The sequence below is a fragment of the Bos javanicus genome, chromosome 25 (assembly GCF_032452875.1).
Source record: "Bos javanicus breed banteng chromosome 25, ARS-OSU_banteng_1.0, whole genome shotgun sequence".
In the NCBI taxonomy this organism is placed as follows: Eukaryota; Metazoa; Chordata; class Mammalia; order Artiodactyla; family Bovidae; genus Bos; species Bos javanicus.
In genome coordinates, this window is record NC_083892.1 from 24,612,476 (window position 1) to 24,623,371 (window position 10,896).

Below are 10,896 nucleotides of genomic sequence, written 5' to 3' on the forward strand. Positions count from 1 at the left end.
TTCTCTGCCATGGACACTGTGAGAAGGTGGCCGTCTGCAAGCCAGGAAGGGAGCCCTCACCAGGAACCCAATCATGCTGGTGCTTTTGGTCTTGGAGTTTTCAGCTTCCAAAATTGTTTAAACCACCCAGTCCATGGTATTTAGTTATAGCAGCCAGAGCAGACTGAGACATCAGAAGTATTACTATATCCTGGAGCAGGGTTGCAGGTCAGCCCAGGGAAGCAGGGGTGGGGGGACAAGTCGCTGGAAATCAGGGCACAGTGTGGATTTGCCTGCTTTTATACCTCCTGTGCCCACAGGTAAATCCACAAACCTGGAATTCCCCACCCTTCAAAGCAGGAGGAAATTGAAAGTATCTCCTCTTAAGTTCCAGAAGGTTTAACTTTATCTTTCAAGGATCAGATAATAAATATCTAAGGATTTGTGGGCCACACACTCTCCGTCACAACCACTCAATTTTGCCATTGTAGCATAAAAGTGGCCACAGACAGTAGGTAGATGAATAGGCATCACTGTAGCCCAATAAAAGTTTATTTACAAAAACAGTCAGTGGACCAAACTTGGAGGACCATAACCTTGGGGGGCTTTAGGAGCAAGCATTTGTCATTTCAGGACCAGTGATGCTAACTTGTCTTGTACCACTCAATGGGACCAGGATGTAGGAAATGTCAGCACAGGGAGGGGAGAAGCTAAGTCCACATCAACATGGCCAGATGAAATGCAAAACCACCTCCATGGAGTGGAAGCCAAACTGCAGTCAGCCAGGGTAACACAGCAGAAATTAAGTCTAATAATAATAAAAGTATAGGCAAAAATCCTTACTGTGATCTACAAGATGTTCGTGGTACTCTCCCCCACCTCCCACCCACTCTACCTCTCTGATCTCATCTTCCACTGCTCCTCCCCTTACACTCTTGCTCAGCCGTATTGGCCTCCTTACTCTTCTTCAAACATCCAAGCTTGTTCTCACCTTAGGGCTTTTGCATCCTCTGCCTGGACCTTAGCACTGGGCTAGCCTGCTAGAGGATGAGACCATGGGGTGCACAGACAAGCTATCCCCACTGAAGCCCTTCTAGACCAGCCAGCCCCTCACCAGTCTACCAGCTAACCATGAACAAGTCCAGTCAAGATCAGCCAAGCCTGGTCCAGGTCAGCAGAACAACACAACCAAGCTGTAGACTCATAAGAAGTAATAAGTTTTGTGGTTTTGAGTCACTTCCTCTTGGAGCTCTTTCTTACACAGCATGAGCTAACTGACACAGAAGACTGTGCCACCAACTGGCTGTCTGACTAAGACGTTCACTCTATCTGATCCCTGAATTCCTCATCAGAAAAATAAGAGAATCATAAAAATTTTACTCCTTCCTTTGCCTCATATTTCAGCAATATTCAGCATTATATCTCACTCCTTTTTTCTTTCTTTATTGAAGGATAGTTGACTTACAATATTTCAGGGGTTAATTTCAGGGGTGCTGCAAAGGGATTCAGATATATATACATATATACACATATACATTCTTGGTTTATTTTTTCTATCATAGTTTATTACAAGATATTGAATTTAGTTCCTTGTGCTATACAGTAAATCCTTATTGTTTGTCTGTTTTTTACATGATAGTATCCATCTGCTAATCCTCTACTCTCAATTTATCCCTCCCCTCTCTTCCTCTTTGGTAACTATACATTTGTTTTCTATGTCTATCAGTCTATTTCTGTTTTGTAAATAAATCCATTTTATCATTTTTTTTTTAGATTTCACATATAAGTGATGTCATATGATATTTGTCTTTCTCTGACTTACTTCACTTAGTATGATAATTTCTAGATCCATCCATGCTGCTGCAAATGGCATTATTTCATTCTTTCTATGGCTGAGTGTTATTCCATTGTGTATATGTACCATATCGTCTTTATCCATTCATCTGTTGATGGACACTTAGGTTGCTTTCACGTCTTGGCTATTGTAAACAGGCTCACTTCCTTTTCCTGAAACTCTTTCTTCCCTTGGCTTTTACAGCATCACAGTCACACTGTTCTCCAATTTCTTCTCCCCATACCTTCTACAGCCTGGTACCTGGCTGTGAAATATTGAAGCTACTCAAGACCTGCCAGTAGGCTTAAGCTAAACATGGTCCATGATCTGGACTTGGGCAAGAAACCCAGAGTGAGCACACTGATCCTCCAAAAATGGGGTCATGACATTGGCAAAAAGGAGAACGTCTCTTAGGCTGGATCAACTGAAACTGCCACAATCAGAAATGAGGATGCCATCCTTAACCTCTCTCCCTATAAATAATTCCTTACCCCTACCTAATCCATGATCAAGTCTGGTGTATTTTACCTCCTCAGCGTCCCTCAACTCCATCCCCTTGTCTTTTTCTCCATCTTTAGCACCCTGTTGTTGCTCATTGTTCAGTTATTCAGTCGTGTCAGACTACTTGTGACCCCATGGACTGCAGCATGCCAGGCTTCCCTGTCCACCATCTCCCAGAGTTCGCTCAAACTCATGTCCATTGAGTCAGTGATGCCATCCAACCATCTCATCCTCTGTTGCCCCCTTCTTCTTTTGCCTTCAGTCTTTCCCAGCATCAGGGTTTTTTCCAAAGAGTCAACTCTTTGCATCAGGTGGCCAAAGTATTGGAGCTTCCACTTCAGCATCAGTCCTCCCAATGAATATTCAGGGTTGATGAATATTCATTGGAAAGACTGATGCTAGGCCAATTTTATCCCTTCCCTGGATGAAAGCAGCAACCTCACAACCTCCCCACCACCTTGACCTGTGCTACATGTTCCAGCAGTCCCCCACATTTATCCAGCAATCACACCAGGTGTCCTCCTGCTCAAACTCTGGCTGCTCATTGCTTTTATAATAAAGACAGGCCCTGCATGGGTGCCTCCTGTTGGCCACTCCTCTGGGTTCCTCCTCACTCTCTCCAGTTACTAAAATGGCCACCCTTCCTCCCACCACAGGGCCTTTGCACATGTTGTCTCTTCCTCCTAGAATGTTTCCATTTCCACTTTTACCCTCCCCCAACTCCTTTTCATTCCATAGATCTTAGCTCAACATCACCTCCTCAGGGGAGCCTTCCTTGATCTCCTAACTAGGTCAGGTACCCCTCTAACACATTTATAGCCCTAACTTTCCTTCATGAGCACTTGTTATTACTGTCATCTCAGAGTAGCAAGTATTATTCTTTGAACAAGAAGAACAGAGATGTGACACTCTTCCACATTTACTTCTTACTTAAAACAATCTCAGAATATGGGTTCAACTATCCTCAGAGGTGAAAAAACTTGTTCAGGACTCACAGCTAGAAAAGACTGAGCAGATATCTGAACCCAGATTGATGTGACTCCAGAGTTCAGCCCACTTCCTCTCATTCGTGGTCGTCTAACTGGGATTCCATGGAGCCCTGGAGTTCAGCAGGTATGAAGCCTCGGGGAACGAGGGAAAGCTAAGCAGAGTCAGTGCCCTGTGCTTTCTGTCCATCTCTTTACCGACCTGAGTCCCTCCCAGAAGCCTGAACTCTTATTTCCTGTCCTAATCCACAGCCTTCATCCTGGGGCATGCACTCTGGCTAATCTTGAACTTGGCTTCCCAACCTGTTCTTGACTTCCCTGGTTCTTGGCTTCTGTCTCCAATCCAAGGCCTCCTGATTACCCCTTGAGTTGGATACTTATTGGTACCACTTTCTCAGCTCTGTCCTCTAACTTTCCTCCAAACCTTCCAGTCAGACTCACCAATGGGATGATGCCTCTTCAGACTCATTTGTTCTTCTGGCTGACATGGCTCCTTCCTGGTCCAGGACCTAATGGTCAACACACTCCCTTGGTTCACCCTACTCTGTGTGTAGGACTGGGGTACCTGGTGACTTTTAACAGTCAGTAATTACACTGGCAGCTGATTCAGGGTATCTGTCCACCCCGAAGTCCTTGGTGACTTTGATGTCCAACGTGAATGAACCAGTCCACCTCTTCACCATCCTAGCCCTTAACCTTCCCATCTCCAATGGATTTCACTTTCCTTCCACTTTGACCACTCACACCCTCAATGATCATGACATGTCAGCATCTGCTTGAACTTGAATCCCAGCCTCCTATTTATCAACCACCACCTCCTATCCTTGCAACCAAGCCCTCCCCTTCCATCACTCACTACCACTTCCATCTCTTCTTGGACCACTCTCCATCACTTATCCCCTCTTCCTTGTTTTCTCAACCCCTCCTTCTCTTTCATCCTCACCATTCAGTCATGACAAATTCTTTTCAGTTTGGAAAAATCTAAATCCTTCCTTTAGCTGATGCTCTGGTGCCTGATCCTATCCCCTCATCCTTTACCACTGGCATCATTCCAAACTAATTTTGCCACCAGCTTTGTCTCGTTGCCTGAGGACTTTATCTGGCTGCCAGTGCCCACTCTTCCCATGAATATGGCTGGCCAAAAGTGCCTGGGAATTAATGCTCCTTCAACCAGTGAGGGATAGTCCTTGACCAATGACTGGGAATTGGTGGGTAAATACCCCAGTTCCCTTGGCTCTTGTGGACAATAACTCAGGTGCCTGCTCCGTACTGTCTTCTCTAGTTATCCAGTGAGATTAAGTTCCAGTTTCCTTCAGTGATTACTTGTTTGCTGGCACACCCTTTACTGATTTCCTTACCTTTATGTCTTACTTCTTCATTCCCCTACTGCTCTTTCCTGGGATTGCCTCCAGAATAAACTACTTGCATTTAATCCTGTCTCATGTCTGCTCAATGCAACATTTCCTCTGGAGACTGCCCGTCTCACTTCTCTTTCTTGGACAAGCATGTATATATCTACTCATCTCTCTTCCATTCCCTCTGCAACCCCCTGCAGCCTGGTTACTACCCCCAAAGCCCCATCAATACTATTTTTCTTAAATGTATAGAATGGCCTCCTGTTTTATTTTTTCCTCTGTACAACTTGCAACATGTTGCCACTCTCCTTTCAGAACTCTCTCCTTCCTTAGCTTCACAACATCACTCTCTGCTTTCCCTCCTGCCTCTCTGCCATCCCTCATCGGGTTCTTTCTTGACTCCTCCAAACTCCAACTGCCCTTCAAATGTTGAGATTCCTAAAGGCTCTGCCACCCTTGGCCTTCTCTTACTCTGAGGCTACACAGTCTCCTTGAGTGATATCAATAGCTTCCAATTAGGGGTTCCAGTTGACTTCCCAATTGCTCTACCCACCAAAGCACAATCCCAAGTGTCAGATCTTGACTCCAGCTGCAACCAAATCTCTCCAACATGTCCTAAACCCAAATCATTCTTTCCTTTCATGATTAATGTCATACCCATCCACTTAGTCACCCAGCGCACATGAAGTCATCTTAAACTGCTTCCCCTACTTCGCCTAGGTTGCACGATTCACCACCCAGTCGTGTCAGTCTGGTTTCCTGAATCTCTGTCTTCTCCATCCCCATGATCACGACGGTGGGCCCAGAACCCCACCACTTCTCTCCCAGGTTTCTGTAATAGCCTCCTTTCCAGTTTCTCTGGCTCCAGTTACCCCAACCCTGACTATCCTCTACACCCCTGGCAGAGGACTTCTTTCTGCAGCTCAAATAGGAGCTCCTCATTTTCCTGCTAAAACCCTTCAATGATCTCACTGCCCTCTGATGAGGTTCAAATCCATTTACAGGATTCCAGCACCCTTCATGACCCACCTCTCCACCACACTCCTCACCACTTTGCATGCTTTAGCCTGAATATTAGCAATACCTGGAGAGCTTTTGAAAAATACCAAATCCTTGACCCCACCCCCAGAAATTATGACTTATGTGATCAGGGATGAGGTACAGGCATTGGTATTTACCACACTGATCATTAGCTATCCATACCAATTCAAATGAGGGTGATCTTCATGGGGGGCATGCTTTCATTGCTCCAACAGCAGCCCCTTCACAGTGCTTCCCTCATTAGATGACTGGATACAGAGCAGTTGAATAGATGAATTAATGAATGATCAACATTCCCCAGACAGGAATCTGAGCAAACCCAGGAGATGGTGAAGGACAGGGGAGCCTGGCGTGTTGCAGTCCATGTGGTCGCAAAGAGTCCGATATAGCTTAGCAACTGAACAACCCCAGTCCCCTCTGGCCACGAGAATAGGAACTTGTCTCTTTACTGCTTCCTCCTCCTCCTTCCTCCTAGAGCAATGCCAATGCACATAGTAGGTGCTCAATCAATGTTCAGTGAGTGGATTCATAAATATCAAAAAGGAGAGACAGCAGCCGCCCTGCCCTCATTTTTCCAGGAGAGCTCTGGGGAGCAGAGACAAATCAAATTAAACTTCCTACAGTTTTGCTAAAATGGAATTTGCCAAAGACGTCCTGAGAAATGGATTTAATTAGGTCCGTTAATAGGGGAGTCGTTGGTGGCTAAGATTTAAAGCTGAGGCTGGAAAAGGTATCGATAATTTTCCCATTTTAAATTATATAGGAGGCTATTTCTCACTCCTGCCTTAATTATGAGAATGCAACTGGATGAAACCTCAGCTTTGGAGGGAAATAAAGCCAAGACAGAAGCAAGCCCTGATATTTCGTTGAAATGGAGCCTCAGAGGTGTCACAATCTTACTTGACTGGGTCAGCTCAGGTGTGCTGGCTGTGAAAGAAGGGGGGTGGGGGCGGGGCAGGGGGGGCAAGTAGCACTGCACAGCCAGATCTCATTAGCTAACGATTGTCACTACAACCCCTTGTGGCTTTTAATTGCGAGAGGCATCCAGGATAGAAAGGTGTGGGCGGTCTCTAAGGATGGTGTGAAATTCTGCACAGGTTTTCAGAGCTCAGTAGCTTTCTTGCATTCCCTCCCTCATTAGGCAATTTTAGAGACCTGAGTTCTAATTGGTTCCACAAGCAGATCCTGAAAGGGACACGCCCTTCTTGATGGCTGGATAGCATCACTGACTTGATGGACGTGAGTCTGAGTGAACTCCGGGAGTTGGTGATGGACAGGGAGGCCTGGCGTGCTGTGATTCATGGGGTTGCAAAGAGTCGGACACGACTGAGCGACTTATCTGATCTGATCTAATCTGATCAGAAATACTGATAGTTCAGCTGGTAAAGAATCCGCCTGCAATGCAGGAGACCCCGGTTTGATTCCTGGGTCGGGAAGATTCCCCTGGAGAAGGGATAGGCTACCCACTCCAGTATTCTTGGGCTTCCCTGGTGGCTCATCTGGTAAAGAATCTGCCTGCAATGTGGGAGCCCTGGGTGCGATCCCTGGGTTGGGAAGATTCCCAGGAGAAGGGAAAGACTACCCACTCCAGTATTCTGGCCTGGAGAATTCCATGGACTTGCAGAGTCCATGGGGTCACAAAGCGTCAGACACAACTGAGCGACTTTCACTCACTCATCAGAAATACTCAATTATCGCCAAATGATGGAGCCAAGTCAAAGCAGCCCCATTTGGGGTCCTAGCTTCCTTCAGATACAAAGACCCTTGAAGACCCAATGAAGGACAGTCTGTTCTCTGAGGACTCAGGAAATGAGTCTTGATACACGACGGCATCATTCATTTTTACAAATCTTTTCTGAACGTAATTACGTGTCAGGCAGCCCTCTAGGTAGAGCTGGGACAAGGATGAGGCAAGCGAGAAACTTAGAGGCAAATTTTTAAATTTCTTTATTTTTAATTGGAGGATAATTACTCTACAACGTTGTGTTGGTTTTTGCTGTATAACAATGTCCATCAGCTATTGTTCAGTCACTAAGTCGTGTCCAACTCTTTGTGACCATATGGACTGCAGTATACAAGGCTTCCCTATTCTTCACTGTCTCCCGGAGTTTGCTCAAACTCATGTCCATTGAATCGGCGATGCCATCCAACCATCTCATCCTCTGTTGTCCCTTCTCCTCCTTCCTTCAATCTTTCCCAGCATCAGGGTGTTTTCCAATGAGTTGGCTCTTCATATCAGGTGACCAAAGTATTAGGCTTCAGCATCAGTCCTTCCCGTGAATATATATGCTGGGCTGATTTCCTTTAGGACTGACTGGCTTGATCTCCTTGCTGTCCAAGGAATCAGCTGTAAGTATACCTATATCCTTTCTCTTTTGAGCCTCCCTCCCATCCCCCTTCGTCCCCTTTGGGTCATTACAGAGCCCTAAGCTGAGCCCCCTGTGCTGTGCAGCAGCTTCCCACCAGTCCCCTCTTTTACACCAGGTCTCCTGCATTGCAGACACACGCTTTACTGTCTGAGCCACCAGGGAAGACCCTCTTTTACACATGGTAATGCATATATCTCAGTGCTACTCTCTCAATTTGTCCCATCCTCTCCTTCCCCTACTGAGTCCACAAGTCCATCTCTGTTCCTGCTCAGGGGCAAAATTTGAGAGAGGGACCAAAACACTCAGGCAACAAGATAATCAATATTTTAATACAATATTATTAAAAATTAAAAATGAATGCAAATATATATGTATAATGAACAAAATATCAACATTTTAACTAAATTCAGGATCTAAGGGCTTAAGCCTAAGGTCCTTACAGGACCTCTCTCTCCTGCCTCACGCCAGTCCCAGCTCTGGTTCTAGGCATTGGGGACACAGTGATGAATTGGTCAAAACCCCTCCTCAAGTAAATGCCCAGGTGGTGGGAGACGAACAACAAACAAAACAACCAAGTCGAATACACAGGGCTGGTGGAGGTTGTTATGGAGACAAATAAAGCAGAGAAGGGGGACATTCCATAGTAAACATCTCAAAATCCTCCCCCAGCCCCCAAGTGCCCCCCAAGTGCCCCGGGCACTGGAGCTCAGTTTCCCCTTTTGTAAATGGAAGGAATACTATCAACCTGCCTCCCTCATTTTCTGCCAATAATTCCTCCTCTCTAGTTCCTGGTTTAGTAGAAACTTCCCAGGTGACTCAGCAAGAGACATGGATTTGATCCCTGGGTCAGAAAGATCCCCTGGAGAAGGAAATGGCAACCCACTCCAGTCTTCTTGCCTGGGAAATCCCATGAACAGAGGAGCCTGGGAGGATACAGTCCATGAGATCACAAAGGGTCAGACACGACTGAGTGATGAAACCACTACCGTGGTAGAAAGAACAGGGACTCCCAGACCAGTCCAAGGGACAGACCTCAGCCCCACCAGTCACTTGCCCTCGGTCTTGGGCGCTTAAGTCACTTACTTTCCAAGCTTCACTCAGGCGCTCTGTCAGCTGAAGGATGGAAAGGCAGAAGTTCCTAACACTGCCCGGAGCCCTGTGCTGAGCTCCTGAAGTTTATTCCTTCATTTAACCCTCACCGCAATCCAGTGACAGTGGGTATTTCTCTGGGGTAGAAAGCTGACACTTCATATTTTGAGCCCCGGTGAAGGAAGGTAAGGCTTTGAGGTTCTTCGGGCCCATTTCTTGGCCATAAGGCTGCACATCTCAAACCGCCCCAGGGTTCTGCACTGAGCGACCTGGAGCAAGTCCCTGGATCTTTCTGAGCCTTATCGTCCCCATCTGAAATATGGGGATTACGATGCTCCCCACCCTGCAGCACTGACAAAGCCAGATACATCTGGCGTACAGTGGGTGCCCCATACATGTGGGCGCCCCTTCTCCCCCAGCCCCTGCCCTGGGCAGCGATACCAATCTCCAGGGCGACGGGGCAGAATTAATCGGTGAAGTTCAAATGCAGCCCATTTCCTATTTTCCTGACAGCCTATTTCATGGATCACAGAGACCCAAGTACAGCTGCTTATTCACCGGAGGAAAGAATGAATTCATTTTCATTCCTTAATACCTGATGTGACCTATTCACTGTTGATCTCTCCTCTCCGAGGCTACAGCCCTTCCTGTGGACTTTCAATTTGGCCAGAGAGAAGGATTGTGCGTTAATGACAGAAAGTCCTGCCCGGAGAATGCTGGGAGCTGCATCTGCGCCGTGCGGTGATAAGTCCAAATGAAAGATATTATGTCACCTCATTTGAATTAAACAGATGAGCTATAGTCCTAGACCATTAAAAATGAACCAATCTGCTGGAAGGATTCCAGGTGCTCGGCACTCAGCGCCCCCCGAAAGGTACCAGGCTCCCACGGGGTTTTATATCCTCATTTTCTGCCAATAATTCCTCCTCTCTGCAATCGTAGAGGAATAATTTGCTCAAAAGGCCATCACGCATCAGCGGCGGCCACATTCTGCGGGCGGCCCTTACTGTGCTCACTTAGGGCCGGCCCTGCCCTCCTGGGACTCTCTCCTCTAGGCTCATACAATCAGGGCAACCTGGCACTGGGGGTACACTGGGAGGCACCAGGGAGCCATGGGGCAGGCAGCCAGGGCTAGTCTGCAGACCCAGTGATGATGAGCTGCCCTCCCACCCTGGTGATGTTTTCTCCCTTGGGAGTTCTGGGGAGCTCCCCGCCTGTACCCAAAAGCCCAGGAAGGGAGGCATCACTTCCCTTTACAAAAGGGGAATCTGAGCTTCAGAGCCCAGGGCACTTGGGGTCGCATCGCTTAACCTGGAGTGCCTGGGAGGGAAGGCCCCCCAGGCCATGGCCCCGCACCCCCTCTCACCATGCACCCCACCTTCTGGGACACCAGTGACCCCTCCCTCACGCTCTGCCACCCATGGGCACCATGGTCCAGGCAGGCACTGTTTCTCCTTTCTGAGAACCTCTGTCCCCGATCTGCAAACCTGTAGTTCCCCAGGTGCCCCTCAGAGTGAGCCTGGACTAGGAACCAGAGGATGGGGTTGAAGCCTGGCTCTGCCGCTTACAGCCAGACAGCATTAGGAAATCTCCTGCTCACTGAGCCGCATCTGTAACTTGGGACTTAATAACTAAGGGCCTTTCTCCAAGGTTCCTCAGCCCTGACACCCTTCCTGGCCCCAGACCAGAATCTCATCCAACAGGGCAGCTAACATCCTCCCAGCTTTAGGGCTCAGCCCCTG

At 47.4% G+C, this 10,896-nt stretch overlaps 1 long non-coding RNA gene across 1 annotated transcript; it reads left to right on the forward strand.

The window, feature by feature from the left end:
• Positions 1 to 8,847: 8,847 nt before the first annotated feature.
• LOC133237985 (uncharacterized) lies at positions 8,848 to 9,977 on the forward strand. The gene is made up of 2 exons (XR_009733425.1): positions 8,848 to 9,339; positions 9,668 to 9,977. It is a non-coding gene; the product is annotated as an uncharacterized LOC133237985 (long non-coding RNA).
• The last annotated feature ends 919 nt before the right edge of the window (positions 9,978 to 10,896 follow it).